The sequence below is a fragment of the Lissotriton vulgaris genome, chromosome 6 (assembly GCF_964263255.1).
Source record: "Lissotriton vulgaris chromosome 6, aLisVul1.2, whole genome shotgun sequence".
NCBI classification, from domain to species: domain Eukaryota; kingdom Metazoa; phylum Chordata; class Amphibia; order Caudata; family Salamandridae; genus Lissotriton; species Lissotriton vulgaris.
In genome coordinates, this window is record NC_141694.1 from 1,827,300,780 (window position 1) to 1,827,324,597 (window position 23,818).

The 23,818-nt window shown below is 44.5% G+C and overlaps 1 protein-coding gene across 5 annotated transcripts in view; it reads right to left on the bottom strand.

Annotated features, from left to right (window-relative positions):
* LOC147709571 (interferon-induced very large GTPase 1-like) overlaps window positions 1-23,818 on the bottom strand; it is a 190,879-nt gene that overhangs the window by 67,490 nt on the left and 99,571 nt on the right. For all 5 annotated transcript variants that reach the window (XM_086928090.1, XM_086928093.1, XM_086928091.1 and 2 more), the window contains one exon: window positions 11,431-11,478. The gene's annotated coding sequence lies outside the window, so the exon portion shown is untranslated. The remainder of the gene's footprint in view (window positions 1-11,430; window positions 11,479-23,818) is intronic.

A 23,818-nucleotide genomic window follows, 5' to 3' on the forward strand; every position in this document is an offset into this window, starting at 1 on the left:
CTTGATTCGATTGACTTAATGTTAAGTTCCTAATTTACATAGATGCAATTTGCATAGTCTCACGTTACCTTTTTTGTCAGATTTCACTGCTCGCCTCCCACTTCATGTACCGGGACCACTATAGACGATATTTTTCAATAAAAACAAATGTTCTAAAAGGAAATTAAATTATAAAGTTAGCTTAAAAGGTCGTATTACACAGTTTGCAGGCTCTCAGGATGTGTACATGTTATCAAAAGTATGTCGGACCTGATTTCTCACCGCAGCGATCGACTCTCTTTTGTCGAAAGAGGGTTCAGGGTTGATTGTTAAAAGACGCCTACCAGGGACGCTGTCGTAAGTCTGGGCGTGTCTATTTGAAATCGTAATGAGAGAAAACAATGTTTGTTTTAACGTTGCTCTGATATATAGTTCTAGCTGACTTTAATTTGACAAGGCGGATTTTCACCTTCACAAATTATGATGTTCGGACACCAGTGACGGAGCTCCCAAACGAGGACTTTAAGAATGCGCTCGATTTGTTGACTTCTATAGACTTCACAAAGCTCTCAGTCAAAGGAGGGTTTTCTCGACGAGGCTCGTTAGACTATAAAGAATTAGAGCAAAATCACAATGTCAAAAGGCATTTAGATTTGTCAAGTAGTTTTATTCTGAAGCAAGCTTTTTCAATGTCATATGAAAAACGCGTAGCGTTTCCCATCGCTCTTGTGTGCTTACCGTGGTTAAATGTGCCGAGGGTAAAGATCCAGTACACCTCTTTCTTTTTTCTTATTTTATCACCACCTTTCTCTCCTATCGAAGGGTTTGTCCTTTGTCCCCCATACTAAAGTCAATGTATTTGAGTTATACCAGGACCTTCATTCTTTCTTTCGAAAGATTAGATTGAAAAAGTTCTTTTTAGAAAGTGACCCTATGGAGTCAGATAATATAGCACAAAACATAGTGTCCTTGCCATCTACATTCACCCCCTCCTTAGACCAGATAGGTCCGGAAATAGCCATTTTTGAAAAAGTAGTCTTAAAAAGATTAGATCAGGTACTAAGGTTTATCTCCAAACCTAAATATAACATAACCAAGGAAGAACATGAATCACTAACTAGGTTTAAAAATGACAGAACAGTCATTGTTAAAAGTAGCGACAAGGGAGGAGGCATAGTCTTGATGGACGATATCACATACAAGACTAATATGATAAAGATGCTGAGTGATCCTACTTTCTATAAAAAAATCTAATTAAATCCTACAGTAAGAATAGTGAAGACTATAAGTAAGATAACCACCAAAGCCCACGATGCAGGGATCATAAACAAGAAGGAATTTGAATTCCTAAATAAGTCAGATAAAAAGGTATCCTGCATATATGGACTGCCAAAAATCCATAAGAACCAAGAAGATCCTCCGTACCGCCCGATTCTATCCACAATAGGTACGCCCCTTGAAGCAATCTCTAAATACTTGGATAAAATTCTTCGCCCCTATATTTCCCTCTCACCTTCATACGTTAAGGACACAGGTGATATCATCACAAAAGTAGAAAACTTGCCATTTAATGAACATAGAGATATTTTAGTGACTTTAGACATTGAGTCACTATACAGTAATATTCGTCAAATAGGAGCCATTGCAGCAACAATGTGGTTCATCGACAAACATCAAATACCCTGCTCTAAAACTTTTATCAAGGAATGTCTAACACTTGTACTAAAGGAAAACTTCTTTGAGTTTGGGAAAAACATGTATTTGCAAATAAAGGGCATCAGTATGGGGGCCTCTATGGCCCCCTCAATAGCAAATATCTATATGACTTTATTTGAGACTAAATTCATCTTCAATGAAGTGGCCCTTTCTTTGAATCTGTTTCCCATTGGTACCGTGACATAGATGACATCTTTTTTGAATGGACCAATGGGGAACAGACCCTAAAGGAATTCCTCCTATGGCTGAACCTAGTGGATGAGAATCTCCGTTTCACTGCCCATACCAACACATCAAAGGTGGAGTTTTTAGATATTTACATTAAAAATAACAACGGACTACTTGAAGTAGACCTATACACAAAGCCCACTGCAAGGAATACTTTATTGCATTTCAAAAGCTATCATCCTAGATGTCAGAAGGATAGCATACCCTTTTCGCAGTTCTTAAGGGTAAGACGCAATCGCACTAACCTTAGGGATTTTGACATTCAATCTGAAACTATGAAGCAGAAATTCCTCCAAAGAGGATATCCCCATCGCCTTGTCAGAGAGGCCTATAAAAGGGCTCGTTTCTATGATCGAGACGCACTCCTGAACTCACAAAAGCAGAAAATAGACCCTAAATTGGTCTGTATAACAAACATTCCACCTTGGATTCGACAGTCAGGCAAATAATCAACTCGAATTGGCATTTGTTAAATTTGAATGAAAATCAACAAAAACTAGCCAAACCAATGTTCGCGCATAGGCGAAATAAAAATCTGAAGGATCAGATAGTACGCTCTCGTTACAGCAAAAAGGCAGAAAGTCCACCTTTCCTACAGTAGTCAATTGTAAGCACTAACGCAGTAAAAGGTACCTCCCGTTGTGGCTCCTGTCAGTCGTGTAACAGTATCATTACTGGAGAGACTATGATGTTTAATAACACCAACAGACAGGCTAAGGAACTATGGACATGTAATACTCAAAATGTCGTCTACTTAATCACGTGCCCTTGCAATTTGGGGTATGTGGGAGAGACGTCGCGAGCAGTAAAGACCCGATTAACAGAGAACAGGTCAGCAATAAAAACTAGGAAGTTGACAACGCCACTTGTAAATCATTTCGTGGAGTACAGACACTCCCCAGATGAACTGAAATGGCGAATCTTAGAAAAGGTACACATACCAAACAGTAGAGGTGGTAATAAAATAAGAAAAAAGAAAGAAGTGTACTGGATCTTTACCCTCGGCACATTTAACCATGGTTTAAATCAAGAATTGCCTTGGGAAAATGTGATAACATAGGAAAGAAATACTGATACTGGCTTATGATTTTGTAGGAAACTTTAGGTCAAATACAAGAATAAGAAGAATAGGGCTTGCAATATACAACAAAATGTGGTCTGTACTAAGTTCACTAATCCCTGTGTGAATAAGCCCATATACCGAAAAGTGATTGATCAGCATAAGTACGTAATGAGAACGAATGGGAATAGCTGAAATAATTCCAAAATCAAAAGCGCTATCTAGAAATCGGTAATGGTAATACAACAACCACAAGCGCATTCTGCTTTAAATATGGGCGTGTCCTTACCTGGATGACACTAGAGGAGTATGGTATAAATACCAATTGGAAAGGAGCTTACAAACACTTTCCTTTTCGAACAATCCAGCCCGCCATGGAACGTGAGCCTGAAACAAACCGAATCGGTAAGCACACAAGAGCGATGGGAAACGCTACACGTTTTTCATATGACATTGAAAAAGCTTGCCTTAGAATAAGACTACTTGACAAATCTAAATGCCTTTTGACATTGTGATTTTGCTCTAATTATTTATAGTCTAACGAGCCTCGTCGAGAAAACCCTCCTTTGATTGAGAGCTTTGTCAAGTCTATAGAAGTCAACAAATCGAGCGCATTCTTATAGTTCCTGTTTGGGAGCTCCGTCACTGGTGTCCCGCCATCATAACTTGTGAAGGTAAAAATCCGCCTTGTCAAATTAAAGTCAGCTAGAACTATATATCAGAGGAGAGCAACGTTAATACAAACATTGTTTTCTCTCATTACGATTTAAAATAGACACGCCCAGACTTACGACAGCGTTCCTGGTAGGCGTCTTTTAACAATCAACCCTGAACCCTCTTTCGACAAAAGAGAGTTGATCGCTGCGGTGAGAAATCAGGTCCGACATACTTTTGATAACGTGTAAACATCCTGAGAGCCTGTAAACTGTGTGATACGACCTTTTAAGCTAACTTTATAATTTAATTTCCTTTTAGAACATTTGTTTTTATTGAAAAATATCGTCTATAGTGGTCCCGGTACGTGAAGTGGGAGGCGAGCAGTGAAATCTGACAAAAAAGGTAACGTGAGACTATCGAAATTGCATCTATGTAAATTAGGAACTTAACATTAAGTCAATTGTATCAAGTTAAAAGGAAGCGAAATACCCTATTTTCCCCACAGATTTCACACACCGACAAAGAAAAATAGAAAAAATGCCCCACTCCTCGTATCCGGTGTTGAAAATTTCAAATCGCTGATTTAGCAATTTTAGGTAAGAAGTGGTTTTTGCTAAAATAGGAAACTAAAACCACCATGGCCCTACACAGTAAATAGAAGACTAATATGTTCACGTTAGCTTAAGCAACAAAGGAGCTTTACTATGAGTTATTACTAATTCGAATGATACACTTGAACACCCTCGTGTTCTTTTTTAAAAAAGTATGGTGAATTAACCGCATGCAAGAGAAAGTAAATAATATTGCGACGAACGAGGAAAGGTAAGAACAGCTGTGCCTCACGTAATAAAAGCATACAGGTTTTGATGCATCAAATTAGGCAGAATAAAAGAGATAAATATTAATGTTTATAGAACATAAGAGACTGAAACTTTCTGAAAATCCCCCCCTTTTTTTTAGGAATAATAATCAGGATTAAATAAAGCATAAACTAAGATATCTTTCTACTTTCTCTGTTATCGTTCTAGCTCGATAAGTATCGACTGATGTTAACAAACACTACAGGAATCTATGAAAGTTGGTCTTACCAGATAAGTAAAGGTGAGTGAAATTTCTGGTCCCAATACAGCGTAGTTAGGAAATTGGTTAAAACAGATACTGATTAGGTCAGTAACAAGATCAATGCCATGATGGCGCTATGCATGTGTACACGTGCGTATATACACATATTGGCACAACTATAGAGTTGCCAGTACATATGAAAATTAGGGAATGTACAAAACTTAAAACCCTAAATAGTTACACCAGGAACCAGAGCAAAGAATGTCCTTATACTTCTGACCAATTCACCCTTTTTTATTTTTTCCCCTCTTTCTATCCAAATAAGGGTGCAATAATAATGTAGACATGTAACTGAATGTATTTATCAAATATATCAAGAACTACCACAGAATGTTTAATCTTGGACTGTTGTCAAGATTTGAAAAGTCTATCTTCAGCTTTATATCAAATATTTATATCTTCAAGTCTGGCTGAGGAAAACTAGAAAAAGAAGCTCTATCTGACAGAAAAAAGAGTATTTATTAATTGTAACACAATGTACTGTATGTTTTGTGAAGTCTAAAAATGTTTTGTTCTCTCTAGAGATTTGGCTGAATAATATTTGTCCTGATGAAGACACTACGTGTCGAAACGCGTTGACAGACAACAGCCCCCCTCGTACAATCTGGGATGACTATATTGTTCCTCTAGTATTATTATCAGAACAAATGTCTCTTTTAAAATAATAATCAGAATATTTTATTGTATCAAACATATCATGTATATGGGATTATATGTGTTTAATCTTTTTTTATCAATATAATTAAATTTTTATATATCAGTACAGTCCATTGTGTTTCTGTTTGTGTATATCTTGTTTTTTGAATAGCCAGTTCTTGTTTTGTATTTCTGCCTGGGTTTATACCTTTGCATTGAACCACTTTCCCTGACCCAGGAATTGTATCCTAACCAGGGGGTCCTTGTTATACTACATAGTAAATCTACTGCTCACCAGGGAAGTTTGCTGCTGGTGTTCAAAGGGCATTTTTCAGTCTGCATGTCAGAATTTTTTTAATGAAATAGAAGAGGATTTGAGAAGTCACTCAAAATGTGCCCTAATTTTTCTTTCTGAAGCACTAATCATACTTTCTATGGCAAAATGAACCCCCTCATTTTGTTCCTTTTTAAATAAATGTTTTCAGACTTACCACTTCATTCCAATCAAGATGGCTTCTGGTGTGCCATACTTTTGTCATAAGTAAGACTGTTAGCGCTCTAGTTGTTCTTTAGAACACTCTGGGACATTCTGTCATTGGGCTATACTTGGGCTACATCTGGGTGATATTTGGGCTACATTTGGGCTCTTTTGTCTCTGGTGGCCATCTTGGGAGACTGCATGTCAGACTTTTTTAATGAAATAGAAGAGGATTTGAGAAGTCACTCAAAATGTGCCCTAATTTTCCTTTCTGCAGCACTAATCATACTTTCTATGGCAAAATATACCCCCTCATTTTGTTCCTTTTTAAATTAAATGTTTTAAGAGTTACCACTTTATTCCAATCAAGATGGCTTCAGGTGTGCCATACCTTTGTAATAAGTAGGACTTGTAATGATGTGAGCAGTCTAGTAGCTGGGTGTGGGTGGAGCTAAGGGGGTTGGAGCAAGAGGAGGAGCAAGGACAGGAAAAGGGCAGTTAGAGTAGGGACAGGGACGAGCGAGGAGTGTATCACTAAAGCTCCATGAAGATCAAGTAAGTGTCTGTCATTATTGCCTGCACGACACTGCAGGACTGTTAGTACTCTAGTTGTTCTTTAGAACACTCTAGGAGGCTGCAGTAGAACACAAAGGAATCAACTGACAGTCTCTGTCCTTGTTGGATGTACATGTTTTACTGAGAATGTCAGACTTCATTCTCACATGACTGAGAAAGATAATGGGAATTTACAGAAAATATGCTTTCAGTTTAGCTTACAGATCCCCTTCCAAACCACTGTGGGAAAAGCATGAGATAATAGTTTTCTTTCAAACATGATTCATGATATCCCAGCAGAAAGCTTTTTCACATGGTAAAATCACCTTAGAAGACACCACAATTCCTAAAATAAGTATGGTACCATCAACAAATGATTTATAATGTAACTATTAACTACCATGCTTTTTAATGAGGTGCTATCATGTATATTGGTCCCAAGATGGCTGCCAACACTTCTTGGATGAAGTGCTGACAGCCAATCAAATCTCACTATGAGATGTGTGGTTAGGCTCCGCCCAGATATATATATGTGTTTTTGAAGTTAATTTTCATAAAAACCACTGGAGCAATTTTCACCAAATATAGAAAAGGCACTTCTGCGTACCAGTCCCTACAATTTTGCGAAGTTTGGTGTAATTCCATTCAGAGGTTCGGGCTGTAGCCTTGTCTATTTGTCCTATGGAAATTAACATGGGGAAAACATGTTTTGGGACCCCCCTTTTTTCTCGGCCCCCGCATGACGAATCCCCCCGAAACTTCCAGGGAAGATGCGGAGCAGAGCTGGCCTAAATTTTGGAAAATTCCACGCAAATTCCTCAACCGGCGCCAAAGTTATTCCCAATAGAATGTTGCGGATTTCCTATGGTAGCTAGGTCCTAACTATATATACCTACTGGCTTTTGCCAGTAGGTAATATATATATATCATATCTAAGATGTATTTAATAAATATGATGTGTGAGTAATTTATGTGCACTTGCTTATAGATTAGTCCATGCCCATGATAAGGAACAGTGAAATCCATGATGGCTCCCTATTAGCAGAGTAACGCTAAGTACAAAGCCCTCTGTCTCTTTCCATGTTCAGGACAAGTTAGGTCCTTTCTCTATTGTTGTTGTACATGAGCATCCGCCCTCTTGTTCATGAGTGACTAAAGAGGGAACATGGCCATGGCAATAAAATTCAGAGATAAGCTCCTGAGATGCCCGTCTCACCCAGCAATAAAAGTCCTTGAGCACGGGCACAACAACAGAATGGCGATGGAAAATTAGACCTGCAAGGGGGCCGCTTCCCAGACAAGCCAGAAACTGTCACTCTGTCCTCAGGCAGTCGATCCTCCAGAACGTCAGGATTCTCTGCAGGTGTGTGTTGGCCATCACAGAGAATTCCCTTATGGTGTCACCGACACTCTGTCTTCCTAGTGAACCACCACAGCTCATCCGATTTGGCTGGTCCCTATGATCGGGCAGTGCGACCTTACCTGCCCATCTGACAATCCGAGCACCAGCCTCGATAAGGGGGTACCAGTTGGACCAGAAGTGTCAGGCCTCCTCTTAGACGGATTCCTACTGTTTGTGCCTTATATACTAAAACCTGCTGGGCAAACAGAGAATCAATCCCGCACTGCTCTTGGGAGTTCCATTCGTGGAACTCCAAGATGGCCGCCGACTCGAGAGATGAGTCGGCGGTCTAGTTATTTGTCCTCTCGCGGTTGCCCGCGACCAGGTGAAGCGCGCGCTCCAATTCAACTGCGCACTTCACCTGAGTTCGTGGATGAAACGGTTTGTTTCTATGTTCCTGTGAAGAAAACCTGAATCCTGTCAGAGTTCGAGTATTTCGGCAAATTACCCTGACGGATGTGTCTGTCATGGTGGATTCTGGGGCCACTGGAAACTTTTGTGACCTAAAGTTTGCAGCAAAAGTAGGGTTAAGACTATACAAAAACCTATAAGTGAACCAGTGAGGACAGTTGATAGCACCAACCTGTCGTCGGGACCAATTGTGAGCCATACTGAGCCGTTGCAGATGATATCTAGTGACGGGCGCGAAGAAATTATTCAATTTAATTTAATTGATGCACCCCAATTCCAGCTCTTCTTGGGGCTACCATGGTTGACGGAACACAACCCTACTATCAATTGAAGTTCCAGAACGATTGTTATGAATTCAGATTACTGCAAGGAGAATTGTTTTAAAAGAGAAGGAATAATCTATGAGGGTAACCCTGCTCACTCGTTGTGTTAATGGGTGCGTCAGTATGTGTGATCAACTCAAGAAATATCCCGGGAATATCAAGATTTTGAGGACGTGTTCAATGAAAAGAAAGCAGAACAATTACCTCCTCATCGAGTCAACGACTGTGCAATAGAATTGGAGCCTGGTGCCAATTTACCCTGAAGTCGAGTCTATGCTCTCATGGAAAAAGAACATCAACATCTAAAAGAATATTTATATAAATATTTGGTAAACAGATTCATAAGACCATCTAAGTCCCCGGTATCTTCACCTCGTCCTTTGGTGAACAGATTGCTCGAGTCATGAGTTCTGAAGACATGCAAGAATGGGTCAAGGAAGAAGAAGGAGGCAGAGAAATCCAACAGCAACTGCCCTATCACAAGGGGGCTTTGTATGTACTGACAAAGGAATTACAGAATCAGGTGTTACATGACTGTCACGATAACATCTTAGCCGGTCATAAGGGAGAGTCAAAGACAGAGGAACTAGTGAAGAGACATTATTGGTGGCCGCATATGACCACGGATATCGAAAACTATGTTAAGACATGTGAAATTTGCGCTCAGGGAAAATCAGAACGGCAGGCTCAAAAAGGGCTATTACAACCCATCCCCACCCCTCCGGGTCCATGGCATACTGTCACAATGGATTTAATTGGTAATTTACCCTCTAGTCAGGGTTTCAATACTATTTGGATGGTGGTGGATGCATTCACTAAGATGGCACATTTCCGAGCCTTCAAAGGGGTACCAACTTCAAAACAGCTAGCTGGTCTTTTCAGTACTCATGTAGTCAAGATTCATGGAATTCCTAAGGTCATTATCTCAGACCGGGGTTCTGAGTTCATGTCCCATTTCTGGAAAGCCTTTTTGAGAGGATTGGGAATTGAAAACCAGACATTCCACTAGTTATCACCCCGAGACTGACGGACAGACAGAGAGAGTGAACCTAGAGCTAGAGCAATATTTGAGGTTATTCCTGTTGAAGCAAGGTGGAGACTGGTCAGACTACTTGTGGGATGCAGAATTTGCACACAATAATGCTAGAAATGTTTCCCCGTTTTATTTAAATTACGGTAGACATCCAAATTCTACAGTACAAGACGTTGAACTTTCTGTCCCAGCAGCTAAATAATTAGTTACTCGTTTAAAAAAGATTCAACCAGATGCTTCTCAGAATTTATAACAGGCAAAAAAGAAGTATAAGACTTATGCATATAAGAAAAGGAGAGAAGGCCCTAGTTTGAAAAAAGGAGATGAGGTGTGGTAAAGTACGAAGAATCTGAGGTTGAAATGAAACAGGAAATTCCTAACTAGATTTATAGGGCCATATCCGATTGAGAAACAGATAAATCCAGTAACCTATTGCCTGAAATTGCCCGCTAAAATGAAAATTCATCCAGTATTTCACATTTCCTTATTAAAAAGAAAATCACCAGGGTTACAAAAAGGTTCACCACCAAAACCCATTCAATTAGATCCTGGAGTAGAATTAGAAGTAAAAGAGATCTTAGACTCTAAGAGACGGAATGGAAAATTGTATTATTTGGTGGACTGGAAGGGCTATGGTCCAGAGGAACAATCATGAGAAGTTGCTTTGGATGTTCATGCTCCTCGGCTAGTGAAATATTTTCACAGAAAATTCCCAACTGTCAGGCCTCTTCTTAGACGGATTCATACTGTTTGCCCCTTATATACTAAAACCTGCTGGGCAAACAGAGAATCTTCAATCCCACACTGCTGTTGGAGTTCCTTGGTTCATGCGCGGAACTCCAAGATGGCCACCGACTCGAGAGATGAGTCGGCGGTCTAGTTATTTGTCCTCTAGTTGCCTGCGTCCAGGTGAAGCGCACGCTCCCATTCAACTGCGCACTTTACCTGAGTTCGTGGATGAAACGGTTTGTTTCAAACCCCCAGATTCCTCAAAATCCTCTTTTGTGAGTCCTTAATAGCGATTATTAAGGAACCGCTATTAAAGATTCGCAAAACGGGATGCATGTAGAAATCGCAATTTATTTAGCGATTTCTAATGCTTCCTTATTTGCGAATTGCTAATTGCTAATCGCAAATAAGGAATGGCTTTCCCATTCCCATTCCTATGGGCCTCAAGGCCCATAGGAATGAATGGGGAGTCATTCCTTATTTGCAATTAGCAATTAGCGAATCGCAAATAAGGAAGCGATTTCAAGGGTGCCAGGGTGTCCAAAGGACACCCTGTAGCACCCCTGAAATGCAAATGTACACTGGTGTTGCGCACACACATGTCCAAATGACATGTGTGTGTGTAACATATAACTTAGAAAAATGCACTAAAGTGCATTTTACTAAGTTTTCCCTTTTTACTACGAAGTTACACTTCGCGGTAAATAGCGGCCCCATATTGCGAATTCGCAATTTTAAAAAGGTTCATGAATAGCATTTAAGGAATCTCTAATTGAGATTCCTTAAATGCGATTCTTCGCAATTTAGCGATTTCTATAATTGCGATTTTTGCATTTGGGATGATGAATCCCAAATGCAAAAATAGCGCTCGCAAAGGGCCAGATTCTCAGAATCTGGCCCTTTGCGAGCCGATTTTGGCCTCATGAATCTACCTGAAAGTTCCTGTGAAAAAAACCTGAATCCTGTCAGAGTTCGAGTATTTACAGCAAGTTCGCTACCTAGGAGAGCTCAATTCTAACCTTCCCTTTCCCCGTTTAACTAATTCCCCCAAGCTCCTATTTCTCATGAACAAACAAAAAGAACTCTTGAAGAAAGACTTACCTCACGCTTCTGAGATAGTTCCGGCGATAAACTTGACCGCGCAGAATCCTGAAGAAGACATGAAGACAGATAAGTGAAAAGACTGAAGTAGAATTGAGATAGAGAGAGAGAGAGTGTTTAGTCATTGAGAAGAAGTAGAGATAACGAGTATTTCTTTAACAAGGTGAAACTACAGACAGAAAGAGTTGAGATAACACTTACCTTGGGCCTCCAGGCCCATAGGAATGAATTGGGAGTCATTCCTTATTTGCGATTAGCAATTAGCGAATCGCAAATAAGGAAGCGATTTCAAGGGCGCCAGGGTGCCCTAAGGACACCCTGTAGCACCCCTGAAATGCAAATGTACACTGGTGTTGCGCACACACATGTCCAAAGGACATGTGTGTGTGTGTAACATACAACTTAGAAAAATGCACTTAAGTGCATTTTACTAAGTTTTCATTATTTACCACGAAGTTACACTTTGCGGTAAATAGCGGCCCCATATTGCGAATTCGCAATATGGGGCCACTAACATGCAAACATGCAGCTCCCTCTGCCCAAAGGCAATTCTTCTCTGCTTCATGGAAGCCAGAAAATTTCAATGCTCTGGCTTCCGTGAATCAGAGCAGTGTTTACAATGGCATGGGTGGACCAGTGCTCCTGCCATGCCATAACAAACTACAATGTCTCGAGGTGGGCCCCCGGGACACTTCTGGAGCCAGCCCTGGGGGGTGGCGGTCCTCAGGGCCATTTACGGCTCCAGGAGGGGGGCTACATGGCCCTCCGCTGACAATTCTAAAGCCCCGGTGAATTGGTGGTCCCCGGGGCTGCATGATTTTTGATCATTGCTCCCGATTCCTGGCCCACCTGGGGCCTAATTAAACAAAGCACGGGAGACCGTGCATAATTGTTTTTTCTTTTTTTGGGCGGGTACGCAGACCCAACGCGAATCCTGCTGTAATTTTTTATTTAATATTTTTTTGGCCCTGGGGGTTACACAAGAGCACCTGAGCGGCCTAGGGGGTCAGCATTTTTCTACCCTGACCCCTTTTCTTGATTTTTAACCTTTTCTGACCTTTTTTCCTGTGACTCGGTTTAACTGAGTCACAAGATGGCTGCTAAAACCTCCTGGCTTGAAGTTTTGGCAGCCAATCAGATCTCAGGCACGGGGTTCGTGGATCCTCTACTGCCATATTTGTATATCTGAAAATTGTTTACATTTCTCAGGAACTACTGAATGGATTTACACTACTTAACAAAAAGATTATACTCTGGACCAAGAGCTACCTGTCTGACATGGTTGGTGTAATTTCTGTTCAACAGTTTGGGCTGTAGCTACCTGAACAGTTTCCTATGGAAATTAGCATGGAGAAAAAGCGCTTTGGGACCCCCTCTTTTTCTCGGCCCTGCTTGATGGATCAGCCCGAAATTTCAAAGACAACAGCAAAAGTGAGCGGGCCATTCGTTTTGAAAATTTCAAGAAGATTCGTCAAACGGCGCCAAAGGAATTGGTAACGGAAAAAACGTTTTTTGAATAGAAACAAGGTCCTAACTATTACTACCTGCTGGCGACCACCAGTAGGTAGTCTATACTACTAGCATAAAGAGAGAACAGAAACCTTTTGGCAAGGTAAACACGGGAACCACAGCGCCAATCCACACACCCAATACATTGTTGGAATCCTCAGGGTGTGTAGATGGACATAGGCGACATAAAATAAAAATAAAACGTAAATTAAAAAATAAAAATTTCAAAACAAAGTAGTCCTCTAAAACTAGCGCCGGCTGCGACGTAGCACTGACCGCGACCTAGATGTGATCACGACATGCGGGGAGGAGCGGTGACGAGTGGCGAGGAGTGTCGGTGAAGTCCGGAGCGAGCGGCACAGGTAAGGCAAAGAGAGGCGAGGAGTGGCGGTGAAGTCCGGAGCGGGCGGCTCAGGTAAGGCAAAGGCAGCCAGGAGGTGGGCGGGAGGCACGAGGGATGCGGTCTGGGCAATGTCGGGGCGGGCGGCAGGGGGCGGCGGTGAGGTGGGAGGCGGGAGGCGGGAGGCGGGAGGGATGTGGTCTGGGCAATGTTGGGACGGGCGGGAGTGCACAGAGGCTTAAAATGCTGCCCCCAGCCCCCTTCTGCCCTGGGCAACGCCGGGGCGGGCTGCTAGTATATATATATATATATATATATATATATATATATATATATATATATATATATATATATATATATATATATATATATATATATATATTGAGATATATATATTGAGATATATATATATACATATCTTTTATTTATTATGTTTCATTTCAGTTTACTATGTTTTGTCACAATTGGGGTGTAGATATTCACTGATAAATATTGTTAAATATGGAAACTGAGCCAACTTGGGTATGATGAACAAGTTACTTACCTTTGGTAACAATATGTCTATAAAAGACATAGATTAGTTCTAGATTCCTTACCTTAGAATTACCCACAGGCATCAGACTGGATCCAGAGAAATTTTATGTCAGCAATAGCCCTGAGCGTCGGAAGGTGGTATCGGTCGAATCCGCGTGCGTTAGTCGTTGGCGTTGTGGTCGCCTGAATGATGTTGCAGTATCTATGTGGTGACGTCAGTTTTCTACACGACTTTCCATGCTAGAAGCACAGAGCCATTCAAGACACCGACAGCTGGTGCACAAAACTAGGCTCTGAAAGGAAGTCCTTAACTCTAGAAGTCAGTTTGCAGAACGGGGAGGATGGGTGGGGTGGTAAGGAATCTATAACAATCTATGGGCCATATTATCAAGAAAGGGCGATACATTATCGCTGCTTTTATTAGCAGGAAACTGCAGCTAAAGTGGCGATAATGGGCTTGATATTATGCCCTAGTGAATTCCCATAGAAGCCCAGGTTCTTGTGTTAACCTGGGCTTCTGTGGGAATTCACAAGCCCATTATCGCCGCTATAGCGGCAGTTTCCTGCCGATAAAAGCATCAATAATGTATCGCCCTTTCTTGATAATATGGCCCCTATGTCTCTTACAGATATATCATTGCCGAAGGTAAGTAACTTGTTCATCTGAAAGAGACAATTTCTTTTAGATTCCTTACCTTAGAATAGATACCCCAGCAATACCAACTCCGGAGCTAAAAAAACAGAAAGTCCTAGAGAACAGACGGCCAAAGTAGCTGTCTCTCCGGACTTGGCTGTCCAGGCAGTACTGTTTTGTGAATGTGTGCAGAGATGGCCACATAGCTGCCTGACAGATGTCATTGAGGGGGACTCCCCATCCCAAAGCAGTGGTAGCTGCTGTTGCCCTAATGGAATGGGAGTATAGCCCCACTGGAGGCTACTTCTTTGCTAGGGAATAGCAAGCATTGATACATAAAATGACCCACCTAGAGATGGTCCTTTTGTGCTCGGCCGACCTTCTTTAGGCGCCCATGTAGCCAACAAAGAGCTGGTCATCCACCCGGAATTGCTTTGTGCGGTCTAAATAAAATGAAAGAGCATGTTTTGGATCCAGACGGGGGAGCCGCTCTTCTTCCTTAGAAGGATGAGGAGGCGGGAAGAAGGTGGGCAAAGTGATGGTTTGTCCAATATGGAAAGAACTAGCCACTTTGGTAAGAAAGGATGGACAAGTTCGAAGGACGACCTTGACCAGATGAACAGCCAGAAAAGGAGGTTTTGAAGAAAGAGCTTGGAGCTCATTCACCCTGCGTGCAGAGGTGATGGCAACCAGAAAAGCAGTCTTTAAAGTCAAAAGTCTGAGAGGCCAGTTATGTAGCTGCTCAAAGGGAGCACACATAAGATAGGTTAGAACTAAGTTCAAGTCCCACTGGGGCATTAGGAAGGGAAAAGAAGGAAAAAGAGGAATGCCCTTAAGGAAGTGATTTACAACAGGGTACTTGAAAAGAGAAGGCTGATCAGGAAGCCTAAGAAAGGCCAAAATGGCCGAGAGGTAGCCTTTTAGAGTGCCCAGAGCAGAGCCCTGCTGGGCAAAAGAAAGGAGGACCAAGAGAACCTCAGAAAGAGGGGTGGAAAGGGGATCCACAACCTTTGCTGTGCACCATGCCACAAATTTGTTCCATCTGCAGGCCTATAGCGTCTTAGTGGAGGGACGCCTGGCTGCCAAGATAACATCACAGACTTCGGGAGGAAGGTCAAAAGCTGTCAACTGTCTCTGCTGCTGCGACAGAAGATCCTCCCAAAGAGGCAGTCGGATTGGAGGATCGATGGCCATGTGTAATAGCTCGGGATACCAGACACTTCATGCTCAATCCTGAGCAACAAGAATGACTCTGGCCCAGTCGCACATGATCTTCTTCAGCACTCTGGGCAGGTGGAGTGGGCGGAAAGGCGTATAAAAGACCGCAACTCCACTGGCGACGAAAAGCGTCTCCGAGAGAGTGCCGATTTGGAAATTCCAATGTGCAGAACTGTGGGCATTGCGTGTTCTTTTCTGTGGCGAATAGATCTAACCAAGGCTCTCCCCATGCAGTGTTTACCGACCGCAGTGCTAAGCTGGAGGAAGAAAACATCTTCTTCCCAAGATAGTCCAGCTTTTCGTATTTCCTATCAGGTGGGGTGGTAGGGAATGCGCCTTTGGACGTTGAGGCTTTGACCACCAAGCTCTCAGGGCTGGGTTGTTGGGAGAGGAAAGTGGGGTTGCCCGGAGCTGGGCAGTGGCGTCGGGCAATCATCCTATTTACAGGAGGCCCTGTGTTGGGCCTGGAGCAGGTGCCTAAAAGGATGTTAGTTAGGGCATCATTGAACGGCAGCAGGGGCTCTGAAGGGCTCACTGCTAGTTGAAGCACCTCCATCAGGAGGTTAGTCCTGACTGCCATCATAGGGAGCTCGAGGTTGAGAGCCTCGGCCACCCTAAACAACACCACTGCATAAGAAGCTCCCTCCTCTGTAGACACTGTAGGAGGATACAACATGCCAAGGTCTGGGGAGGTATCAGGTCCACTGGCTTTCCTCCAACTCCTACCTCCTGTCTTGGTCATCCTCCAACTGGTCAGTTAAAGGGTCTCCAGACCCCTCCCACTCCTTCTCACCTTCCTCTGTTTGCCAATTTGGCCTGAAAGGATCACCTTGATTTTATTCCTCTGTGCTTGTACTTGTTTTCTTGCCCAGACTTGTTTTTATTCCTCTGTGCCGGTACTTGCTTTTTTGCCCAGACTTGTTTTTATTCCTCTGTGTCTGTACTTGCTTTATTGCCCAGACTTGTTTTTATTCCTCTGAACCTGTACTTGTTTTTTTGCCTAAACTTGTTTTTCCTTCCTGTGCCAGGTTCTCCTGTGGCCCCTGCCTGTTTTTCCCGTCACTGCGTCCCAGCAGCCCCGCCCCCCGCAATAGCATTCGCTGCTCAGCTCCCACCTCCCAGCTGCTCTTTCCTCCCACATCCCCTCATATGGAGGCCGCGCAGCGGGCGCGCCGCTGGGCGCCTAAGGCAAGCCCATCTGCGCCTGTCCGCGCCTGGACCGCGCCCAGCGCCAGGACACCTGGGCCCCGCGAACGCCACAACGCCTGACACCGCTACGATGCCAGAACCCTCCATGCACTCAACACCAGACAATCACACACCTGCTTCCTGGCTGCCCCGAAGCGCACCCACGGAGCTTTCACCTGCCAGAACTGCAGCTTCACAAGAATCCGCCTCACCATGCTGCCAACCAGGAAAGAACCCAACCATCTCAGATGCATCCTTCTCAACACCCGCAAACATGCCGTTGAACTCTGGGACCTACTCGACTCAACCTCCCCAGACGTCGCCTTCCTGACGGAGACCTGGCTGAACCCCGCCTTGCTACCCGACATAGCCATAGCTGTCCCGGAAGGCTACAAGATCACCCACAGGGACCGCACCAACGGAGCAGGAGAAAGAATCGCTATTGTCCACAGGAACACTCTCAGAGTCTTGACCAACACTTACGACACCCTCAGCACCGCCGAACACCTGCACTTCCAGATCCACACCGACCCTAACACCACTCTTAGTGGACCCCTCATCTACTGACCCCCAGGACCCTGACCACAGTTCAGGGACTCCATCGCCGACTTCGTCAGCACACATCCCCTCGCCTCCACAGACTACATCCTCCTCGAGGACCTGAACTTTCACCTTGAGAACAAAACGACACCAACTCTACCACCCTGATCGACAACCTAGCCAACCTCAGACTCAGACAACTCGTCACAACACCCACCCACTCCACCAGTCACACACTTGACCCCATCTTCTCCGCAAGCCCCCACGTCTCCTTCAACCACACCACTGAACTGCACTGGACCGACCATCGCTGCATCCACTTCACCTTCAAGAAACCCATCAGGCACCACCGCACCCAAAAGATGCCTCGCCGCTGCTGGAGCAAAGTCACTGAAGACCAGCTAATCACCACCCTCGCTCAGAGCCCACCCACCGACCCCGACACCACCGCCCGCAACCTCAGACAGTGGATCAATGACTGCACCAATACCCTCACCCGATCAAGAAACCCTCGAACAGTCACACCAACAAGAAAGCCAGCTGGTTCACTGAAGACCTCCGGGCATCCAAGCAAACCTGCCGAAAGCTGGAGAAGATCTGGCTCCGTGAACGAACACCGGACAGCCATGCAGCCCACAAGAACGCCATCCGCAGACATTATCACCTCATCAGATCTGCCAAAAGGGCCTCCTTCATAGACCGCCTAGACAACAACGCGCACAACAGCAAAGAGCTCTTCAACATCGTGAAGGAACTCTCCAACCCCAGCTCCAACACCAACGACGTCCCACCCTCGCAAGACCTGTGCGATTCACTGGCCACCTTTTTCCACCGCAAGATAGCTGACATCCACGACAGCTTCAACGCCACGACTTGTCCGACAACCACTGAGAACACCGCCCCCATGACCACCATCCGCACCAACCGCCTGCTCTCCTGGACCAACATCAATGACGACGACACCATCAAGATCAAAAACACCATCCACTCCGGATCTCCGTCAGACCCATGCCCACACCACATCTTAAACAAAGCCAGCACAGCCATCGCACCCCATCTCTGGAAAGTCATCAACACCTCCTTCCAGACAGTAACCTTCCTGGAGAGCTGGAAGCATGCAGAGATCAACGCCTTACTCAAGAAACCCAAGGCGGACCCCAAGGACCTCAAGAACTTCCGGCCCATCTCCCTGCTCCCGTTCCCGGCAAAGGTCTTCGAGAAGACCGTCAATGAACAACTGACCCGCTACCTCGAGGAGAACAACATCCTGGATCCTTACCAGTCCGGCTTCTGCAACAACCACAGCACCGAGACTGCCCTCAACGCTGCCACCAATGACATCAAGTCCCTGCTGGACAATGGAGAAACGGCGGCCCTCATCCTCCTGGACCTGTCAGCTGCCTTCGACACGGTCTGCCACCACACACTACCAACACGCCTCCACAACGCCGGGATCCAAGAGAAGGCCCTAGACTGGACCACCTCCTTCCTCTCTGGAAGAACACAGAGCGTCCGCCTTCCCTCCTTCTGCTCCGAAGCCACCAAGATCATCTGCGGCGTACCCCAGGGCTCATTCCTCAGCCCAACTCTGTTTTACATCTACATGGCACCGCTCACCCACGTCGCCCGTCGGCACGACCTCAAGATCATCTCCTAGCTGATGACATCCAGCTGATCCTCTCCCTCACCAAGGACCCCCACACCGCTAAAACCAACCTTCACAAAGGAATGAAGGCCGTCGCTGAATGGATGAGGAACAGCCGGCTGAAGCTGAACTCGGACAAGACAGAGGTCCTCATCCTCAGATATACCCCTTCGGCCTGGGATGACTCCTGGTTGCCGACCACACTCGGAACCACCCCAACACCCACCCACCATGCAAGCAACCTAGGGGTCATCTTCGACTCCACCTTCTCCATGACTAAACAGGTCAACGCCATCTCCTCTTCCTGCTTCAATACCCTCTGCATGCTCCGCAGGATCAACAAGTGGATCCCCACTGAAATGAGAAGAACGGTCACCCAGGCCCTCGTCAGCAGCAGGTTGGACTATGGAAATGCCCTCTATGCAGGAGCCTCGGCCAAACTCCTGAGACGGCTGCAACGCATCCTGAACGCCTCTGCACACCTGATCCTCGACATCTCTCGCCGCAGCCACATCACATCCCCCCTGAGAGACCTGCACTGGCTCCTGGTCAACAAGAGGATAACCTTCAAGCTCCTCACCCATGCACACAAAGCACTCCACAGCCCCGGACCAACATACCTCAACAGACGACTCAGCTTCTGCACCCCCACCCGCCAGCTCCGCTCCAACGACCTCGCCCTCGCCACAGTCCCCCACTTCCGAAGAGCGACCTTTGTCAGCAGATCGTTCTCCCACCTCGCCGCCAAGACCTGGAACACCCTCCCCATCCACCTACAGCAGACACAAGACCTGCTGACCTTCAAAAAACTCCTCAAGACATGGCTTTTCAAGCAGTAGCAGCATTCCCCACCCTAGCACCTTGAGACCCTCATGGGTGAGTAGTGCGCTTTACAAATTATATGATTGATTGATATGATTGATTGACCAGTGTAGGACAGGGGTGCAAGGTACTCGTCGGTGCTGGATCTGGCGTCGGTCAAGGTCAGTGCTGCTCCATGTCCACGTCAGGGTGGAGGCCAGGGTCGTCACCGGCTGGGGACACAACCGGTATCGACTGCGGACGAGGTGCCAGTAGAATCAGTGCCAGGGGAGATGTTATAAGGTTGACCGGAGCTGACCCGGATCCAGGCCTGGATTCGAGGGGACACTGCGAGACTAGAGCCACCAGCTTCAAAGGCCCAGGGCCCCCAACAAAGTTCATGGGGCCCGTAGGTGCGCCAGCGGAGTTGGGCTGCCTGAAGATGGCATGCATGGCTTCGTAAAAGCTTCAAAGCTAGGCAGGGGTTGCTCTGGCTACCAGAAAGGGAGGGCAACTCAGAGCCAACCCTTCGGGCTCCATATGAGGAGCTGTAGGATAGGCACCGCCCGCATCCCTCATCGTGATGGCAAATGGACAGGGAGAAGTCGAAGAGCGACGATGCTTCCTCGACATCTTCTTGTGCTTCGATTTACCTTAGGAGTGTGAAGAGGAGTGGTGGTGGTGGCTCTGCGACCGGTCCCTCGACCTTCCACGCAACTGGGACCTTGAATGGGGCGGAGCCTCAAGAAGCATTTGGGACCACCCCCGCAAAAACTTGGGATTCATGGTCTGAAATTCGGAACACGACTTGGGGTCGTGGTTGCTTTGCAGGCACCACAGGCACATGCGGTGCGGATTCGTCACCAACATCAGATTTCGGCAGGAACCACAAGGCTTGAAACCGGGCATCCCTACGTGCACAAGGATCAATAGACTCAAAAAAACAGTGTTGACAAAAGTAACAAAACGTCAGTCAAAAAGTGACTGGAGGTACAGCTCTCTCCGGATCTGTGCTGGCTGGCGTGGAAAAAGAAAGAACTGATGTCAGCGTGCGTGGGCAGCATCTAAGTTGATACTACTACTTAACAAAAACAGGGGTGACCTGTGTCACCCCTTTTTCATTGACGCTGTATCTAGGCCCATCACTACCAGGATTCTATACTAGGAGAGATAGGAATCCTTGGATCGAAATTCACATCTGGCCTATTTTCCACACTTGTATATATGAAAACACTCACACTGTATATAATGTTCACCATCTGAGCACCATACACATCAGTCACTTATATGCACCTTGTGTTCGTGCCGATTTTTGATTTTGATAGTCTACCTTAGTAATGTGTATATCAATGAATGAAGTAATTCTGATATAAATAACCTCAATGCAAAATCTCTTTTTGATCTCATGTCTTATTCATTAAGTGCTAAGATTGTGTCTTATACATTAAGTGCTAAGATTGTGTTTAATAGCTGTGTGTTAGAGAAGTTATGTTCCACATTGCATTAATAGCATTCTCAACCGACGTTTGTTCTGCCCGACAGAACCACTATTGTTTAACTATAAGTAGATACTGCAACACCATTCAGGCGACCACAACGCCAACAATGAACGCGGAGTCGACCGACCCCACCTTTCGATGTGCAGGGGTACTGCTGACGAAAAAATTCTCTGGATCTAGTCTTACGCAGGGGTAATTCCATGGTAAGGAATCTATAACTAATTGTCTCTTTCAGATTATGTGTTTCACTGTGAAATTCAGCAACGACAGTTAGATGTGCTAACTATAACTCATGCCCCCGCAATGCACTGCTTATGACATCACATATTACATCACCCATGACATGGTTAGTAATATCACTGATGACGTTACTGATGATATCTCAAATGACATCACTGATGACATCATCCACAGTCACTAACTCATCCACTCACATCCCAATAGAACTTTTCATACACCCACTCTCACACATAACCATTCACAAAGCCACTCACAGACCCATACCAGTACTTACACACCCACTCACTGATTCATAGATCTACACACACATCCACTCACTCACCCATACAGCCACTCAGACACCCACTCACTCACTAATACAGCCACTGAAATTACCACCCATACAGCCACTCACAAACTGAATCAGTCACCCATAGAGCTACTCACACAGTTAATCACTCACCCATACAGCCAATCACGCAGCCACTTACTCACCCATACAGTTATACAGATGCCCACGTACTTGCTCATACAGACACTAACACATACTCACTCACCAATACAGTCACTGGCACAAACACACACTAACCCATACAGCCACTCTATCATTCACTCACTCACTCATATACCCCATCACTCACCCATACTGCCTTTCAAATACCCAGTTTCTCATCCATATACCACTGACACATGCACTCACTCATCCACACAGCCATACACACACTCACTTACACTTACAGCCCTTCACACACTCACTGACCCATACAGCCACAGGCTCACCTACTCACTCATCCATACTGGCACTCTGTCACCAACAAAGTTACCCAGACGACCAATCACTCACCCATACAGCCACTTAGGCACCAATTGAGAGACTGATACAAACATTCAAACAACAAGTCACTTACCCATACAGTCACTGAGACACCTAATCACTCAAATACAGTCAGTCACAGACCTACAGAATCACCCATTCAGGCACTCACACACCCACTGATTCATTAATACACCTTGGTGTGTCCATATATTTAACACTCAAACTTTTTAAAAACACTCACAGTCACTGGATGATATCATCAGTGATTTCTTCAGTGATGTCACTGGCCTTGAAATTAGTGATGTAATATGTGAGGTAACAAGCAGTGCATTGCAGGGGCACGAGTTATAGTGAGCAGAGCTAAATATGACTGCTAAATGTCACTGGTTTTATATATATATATATATATATATATATATATATATATATATATATATATATATATATATATATATATTTATGTATATGTATATATATATATATATATATATATATATATATATATATATATATATATATATATATATATATATATATATATATATATATATATATATATATATATATATATATATATATATATTACCTACTGGCTACCGCCAGTAGGTATATATAGTTAGGATTTTTTCCCTAAGGGATTTTTGAAAATTCTATGTCTAATAACGTTGGCGTTTGTGGACGGAATCGGCTGAAATTTTCAGGAAAATGGCACATTTTGTTTCTGAGCAGCCCTTGAAAATTTGGGGGGGTTTCGTCAAGGGGGGGCCGAGAAAAAAGGGGGGTCCCAAAACGCATTTTTCCCATGTTAATTTCCATAGGGCGGTTGGCCTCACTTTTAGCTCGAACGGCTGAATGGATTTGTACGAAACTTGGCAAAATTGTAGGGACTGTTAGCCCGATGTGCCTTTGCTAGGTCTCAATATATGTGCTCCAGTTGATTTTGAGAAATTAACGTTCAAAACAAGATATATATCTGTAACAGCGCTCCGGGCTGCGCTCCGGTCCGCTTACTTTTCGCGAAACGGAACTTTGCGATGCGAAGCTGATTGGCTCTCCGGTGTCTGTCAACATTCTAAACAGTCCGGAGCGGCCGCCATCTTATCTCTCGGTAGGATCGAGAGAGAAGAAGAGGTGAAAAACGAAGGGGGAATTTAATGAAAGGGGGCAAGGTAGACCCTTCTTGACCCCCTAGGAATGATGTTGGGGTTATTAAAGGGTCCCGTGGGGAAAATAAAAAAAAATTGATTTTTCACGGTAGAAGCGCTTCTCGGGCCGCGAACTGGGCCACAAACTGGTAGCGAAACGGGAATTTGCCATTTTGTGTTTCGTTTTAATTAAATTACTAGGTATAAGGGGGTGCGGGAGACGTATCCTGATCCCTTATGTTTTCTGAGGGTGGCTGAGGAGGCTCATATATGTTGATATATGTCTTCCAGCGGCTGTG